The sequence below is a fragment of the Pongo abelii genome, chromosome 3 (assembly GCF_028885655.2).
Source record: "Pongo abelii isolate AG06213 chromosome 3, NHGRI_mPonAbe1-v2.0_pri, whole genome shotgun sequence".
NCBI classification, from domain to species: Eukaryota; Metazoa; Chordata; class Mammalia; order Primates; family Hominidae; genus Pongo; species Pongo abelii.
The window spans coordinates 84,683,329-84,689,328 of record NC_071988.2 but is presented as its reverse complement, the minus strand read 5'-3'; positions in this window follow the sequence as shown (position 1 = coordinate 84,689,328).

The window sequence follows — 6,000 nt, the reverse complement described above, 5'->3', positions numbered from 1 at the left end:
ATAAACCAGGCAGAAGCATTCTCAGAAACCTCTTTATGATGTGTGCATTCAACTCGGAGAGATAAGCCTTCCTTTTGATAGAGCAGTTTTGAAACTGTGTTTTGGCAGAATCTGCAAGTGGATACTTAGAGCCCTTTCAGGCCTTCGTTGCAAACGGGAATATCTTCCCATAAAAACGAAACAGAAACGTTCTGTGAAACTGCTTTGTGAAGTATGAATCCAACTCACAGAGTTGAACACTTCTTTTGAAAGAGCAGCTTTGAAACACTCTTTTTGTAGAATCTACATGTGTTCATTTGGAGCGCTTTGAGGCCTATGGTGGAAAAGGAAATATCGTCACATAATACCTAGACAGAAGCATTCTTTGAAACTTCTTTATGATGTGTGCATTCAACTCACAGAGTTGAACCTTCCTTTTCATGGAGCAGTTTGGAAAGAGTCTTTTTGCAGCATCTGCAAGTGGATATTTGGAGCTCTTTCAGGCCTTTGTTAGAAGCGGGAATATCTTCCCATAAAAACTGGACAGGAGCATTCTCACAAACTGCTTTGAGATGTGTGTGTTCAACTCACAGAGGTGAACCTTTCCTTTGCTAGAGCAGTTATGAAACACTCTTTTTGTAGAATCTGCAAGTGTTCATTTGGAGCGATTTGAGGCCTATGGTGGAAAAAGAAATATCTTCATATATAAACAAGGCAGAAGCATTCTCAGAAAGTTCTTTATGATGTGTGCATTCAACTCAGAGAGATAAGCCTTCCTTTTGATAGAGCAGTTTTGAAACTGTATTTTTGCAGAATCTGCAAGTGGATATTTGGAGCCCTTTCAGGCCTTCGTTGGAAACGGGAATATCTTCCCATAAAAACTAAACAGAAGAGTTCTGTGAAACTGCTTTGTGTAGTATGAATCCAACTCACAGAGTTGAACAGTTCCTTTGAAAGAGCAGTTTTGAAACACTCTTTTTGTAGAATCTGCAAGTGTTCGTTTGGAGCGCTTTGAGGCCTATGGTGGAAAAGGAAATATCTTCACATATAAACCAGGCAGAAGCATTCTCAGAAACCTCTTTATGATGTGTGCATTCAACTCGGAGAGATAAGCCTTCCTTTTGATAGAGCAGTTTTGAAACTGTGTTTTGGCAGAATCTGCAAGTGGATACTTAGAGCCCTTTCAGGCCTTCGTTGCAAACGGGAATATCTTCCCATAAAAACGAAACAGAAAAGTTCTGTGAAACTGCTTTGTGAAGTATGAATCCAACTCACAGAGTTGAACACTTCTTTTGAAAGAGCAGCTTTGAAACACTCTTTTTGTAGAATCTACATGTGTTCATTTGGAGCGCTTTGAGGCCTATGGTGGAAAAGGAAATATCTTCACATAAAACCTAGACAGAAGCATTCTTTGAAACTTCTTTATGATGTGTGCATTCAACTCACAGAGTTGAACCTTCTTTTTCATGGAGCAGTTTGGAAAGAGTCTTTTTGCAGCATCTGCAAGTGGATATTTGGAGCTCTTTCAGGCCTTTGTTAGAAGCGGGAATATCTTCCCATAAAAACTAATCCGAAGCATTCTCACAAACTGCTTTGTGATGTGTGTGTTCAACTCACAGAGGTGAACCTTTCCTTTGCTAGAGCAGTTATGAAACACTCTTTTTGTAGAATCTGCAAGTGTTCATTTGGAGCGCTTTGAGGCCTATGGTGGAAAAAGAAATATCTTCATATATAAACAAGGCAGAAGCATTCTCAGAAACCCCTTTATGATGTGTGCATTCACCTCAGAGAGATAAGCCTTCCTTTTGATAGAGCAGTTTTGAACCTGTGTTTTTGCAGAATCTGCAAGTGGATATTTGGAGCCCTTTCAGGCCTTCGTTGGAAACGGGAATATCTTCCCATAAAAACTAAACAGAAGAGTTCTGTGAAACTGCTTTGTGTAGTATGAATCCAACTCACAGAGTTGAACACTTCCTTTGAAAGAGCAGTTTTGAAACACTCTTTTTGTAGAATCTGCAAGTGTTCGTTTGGAGCGCTTTGAGGCCTATGGTGGAAAAGGAAATATCTTCACATATAAACCAGGCAGAAGCATTCTCAGAAACCTCTTTATGATGTGTGCATTCAACTCGGAGAGATAAGCCTTCCTTTTGATAGAGCAGTTTTGAAAGTGTGTTTTGGCAGAATCTGCAAGTGGATACTTAGAGCCCTTTCAGGCCTTCGTTGCAAACGGGAATATCTTCCCATAAAAACGAAACAGAAACGTTCTGTGAAACTGCTTTGTGAAGTATGAATCCAACTCACAGAGTTGAACACTTCCTTTGAAAGAGCAGCTTTGAAACACTCTTTTTGTAGAATCTACATGTGTTCATTTGGAGCGCTTTGAGGCCTATGGTGGAAAAGGAAATATCGTCACATAATACCTAGACAGAAGCATTCTTTGAAACTTCTTTATGATGTGTGCATTCAACTCACAGAGTTGAACTTTCCTTTTCATGGAGCAGTTTGGAAAGAGTCTTTTTGCAGCATCTGCAAGTGGATATTTGGAGCTCTTTCAGGCCTTTGCTAGAAGCGGGAATATCTTCCCATAAAAACTGGACAGAAGCATTCTCACAAACTGCTTTGAGATGTGTGTGTTCAACTCACAGAGGTGAACCTTTCCTTTGCTAGAGCAGTTATGAAACACTCTTTTTGTAGAATCTGCAAGTGTTCATTTGGAGCGATTTGAGGCCTATGGTGGAAAAAGAAATATCTTCATATATAAACAAGGCAGAAGCATTCTCAGAAAGTTCTTTATGATGTGTGCATTCAACTCAGAGAGATAAGCCTTCCTTTTGATAGAGCAGTTTTGAATCTGTATTTTTGCAGAATCTGCAAGTGGATATTTGGAGCCCTTTCAGGCCTTCGTTGGAAACGGGAATATCTTCCCATAAAAACTAAACAGAAGAGTTCTGTGAAACTGCTTTGTGTAGTATGAATCCAACTCACAGAGTTGAACACTTCCTTTGAAAGAGCAGTTTTGAAACACTCTTTTTGTAGAATCTGCAAGTGTTCGTTTGGAGCGCTTTGAGGCCTATGGTGGAAAAGGAAATATCTTCACATATAAACCAGGCAGAAGCATTCTCAGAAACCTCTTTATGATGTGTGCATTCAACTCGGAGAGATAAGCCTTCCTTTTGATAGAGCAGTTTTGAAAGTGTGTTTTGGCAGAATCTGCAAGTGGATACTTAGAGCCCTTTCAGGCCTTCGTTGCAAACGGGAATATCTTCCCATAAAAACGAAACAGAAACGTTCTGTGAAACTGCTTTGTGAAGTATGAATCCAACACACAGAGTTGAACACTTCCTTTGAAAGAGCAGCTTTGAAACACTCTTTTTGTAGAATCTACATGTGTTCATTTGGAGCGCTTTGAGGCCTATGGTGGAAAAGGAAATATCGTCACATAATACCTAGACAGAAGCATTCTTTGAAACTTCTTTATGATGTGTGCATTCAGCTCACAGAGTTGAACTTTCCTTTTCATGGAGCAGTTTGGAAAGAGTCTTTTTGCAGCATCTGCAAGTGGATATGTGGAGCTCTTTCAGGCCTTTGTTAGAAGCGGGAATATCTTCCCATTAAAACTGGACAGAAGCATTCTCACAAACTGCTTTGTGATGTGTGTGTTCAACTCACAGAGGTGAACCTTTCCTTTGCTAGAGCAGTTATGAAACACTCTTTTTGTAGAATCTGCAAGTGTTCATTTGGAGCGCTTTGAGGCCTATGGTGGAAAAAGAAATATCTTCACATAAAACCTAGACAGAAGCATTCTTTGAAACTTCTTTATGATGTGTGCATTCAACTCACAGAGTTGAACCTTCTTTTTCATGGAGCAGTTTGGAAAGAGTCTTTTTGCAGCATCTGCAAGTGGATATTTGGAGCTCTTTCAGGCCTTTGTTAGAAGCGGGAATATCTTCCCATAAAAACTAAACCGAAGCATTCTCACAAACTGCTTTGTGATGTGTGTGTTCAACTCACAGAGGTGAACCTTTCCTTTGCTAGAGCAGTTATGAAACACTCTTTTTGTAGAATCTGCAAGTGTTCATTTGGAGCGCTTTGAGGCCTATGGTGGAAAAAGAAATATCTTCATATATAAACAAGGCAGAAGCATTCTCAGAAACCCCTTTATGATGTGTGCATTCAACTCAGAGAGATAAGCCTTCCTTTTGATAGAGCAGTTTTGAACCTGTGTTTTTGCAGAATCTGCAAGTGGATATTTGGAGCCCTTTCAGGCCTTCGTTGGAAACGGGAATATCTTCCCATAAAAACTAAACAGAAGAGTTCTGTGAAACTGCTTTGTGTAGTATGAATCCAACTCACAGAGTTGAACACTTCCTTTGAAAGAGCAGTTTTGAAACACTCTTTTTGTAGAATCTGCAAGTGTTCGTTTGGAGCGCTTTGAGGCCTATGGTGGAAAAGGAAATATCTTCACATATAAACCAGGCAGAAGCATTCTCAGAAACCTCTTTATGATGTGTGCATTCAACTCGGAGAGATAAGCCTTCCTTTTGATAGAGCAGTTTTGAAAGTGTGTTTTGGCAGAATCTGCAAGTGGATATTTAGAGCCCTTTCAGGCCTTCGTTGCAAACGGGAATATCTTCCCATAAAAACGAAACAGAAGCGTTCTGTGAAACTGCTTTGTGAAGTATGAACCCAACTCACAGAGTTGAACACTTCTTTTGAAAGAGCAGCTTTGAAACACTCTTTTTGTAGAATCTGCAAGTGTTCATTTGGAGCGCTTTGAGGCCTATGGTGGAAAAGGAAATATCTTCACATAAAACCTAGACAGAAGCATTCTTTGAAACTTCTTTATGATGTGTGCATTCAACTCACAGAGCTGAACCTTCCTTTTCATGGAGCAGTTTGGAAAGAGTCTTTTTGCAGCATCTGCAAGTGGATATTTGGAGCTCTTTCAGGCCTTTGTTAGAAGCGGGAATATCTTCCCATTAAAACTGGACGGAAGCATTCTCACAAACTGCTTTGTGATGTGTGTGTTCAACTCACAGAGGTGAACCTTTCCTTTGCTAGAGCAGTTATGAAACACTCTTTTTGTAGAATCTGCAAGTGTTCATTTGGAGCGCTTTGAGGCCTATGGTGGAAAAAGAAATATCTTCATATATAAACAAGGCAGAAGCATTCTCAGAAACCCCTTTATGATGTGTGCATTCAACTCAGAGAGATAAGCCTTCCTTTTGATAGAGCGGTTTTGAACCTGTGTTTTTGCAGAATCTGCAAGTGGATATTTGGAGCCCTTTCAGGCCTTCGTTGGAAACGGGAATATCTTCCCATAAAAACTAAACAGAAGAGTTCTGTGAAACTGCTTTGTGTAGTATGAATCCAACTGACAGAGTTGAACACTTCCTTTGAAAGAGCAGTTTTGAAACACTCTTTTTGTAGAATCTGCAAGTGTTCGTTTGGAGCGCTTTGAGGCCTATGGTGGAAAAGGAAATATCTTCACATATAAACCAGGCAGAAGCATTCTCAGAAACCTCTTTATGATGTGTGCATTCAACTCGGAGAGATAAGCCTTCCTTTTGATAGAGCAGTTTTGAAAGTGTGTTTTGGCAGAATCTGCAAGTGGATACTTAGAGCCCTTTCAGGCCTTCGTTGCAAACGGGAATATCTTCCCATAAAAACGAAACAGAAACGTTCTGTGAAACTGCTTTGTGAAGTATGAATCCAACACACAGAGTTGAACACTTCCTTTGAAAGAGCAGCTTTGAAACACTCTTTTTGTAGAATCTACATGTGTTCATTTGGAGCGCTTTGAGGCCTATGGTGGAAAAGGAAATATCGTCACATAATACCTAGACATAAGCATTCTTTGAAACTTCTTTATGATGTGTGCATTCAACTCACAGAGTTGAACCTTCCTTTTCATGGAGCAGTTTGGAAAGAGTCTTTTTGCAGCATCTGCAAGTGGATATTTGGAGCTCTTTCAGGCCTTTGTTAGAAGCGGGAATATCTTCCCATAAAAACTGGACAGAA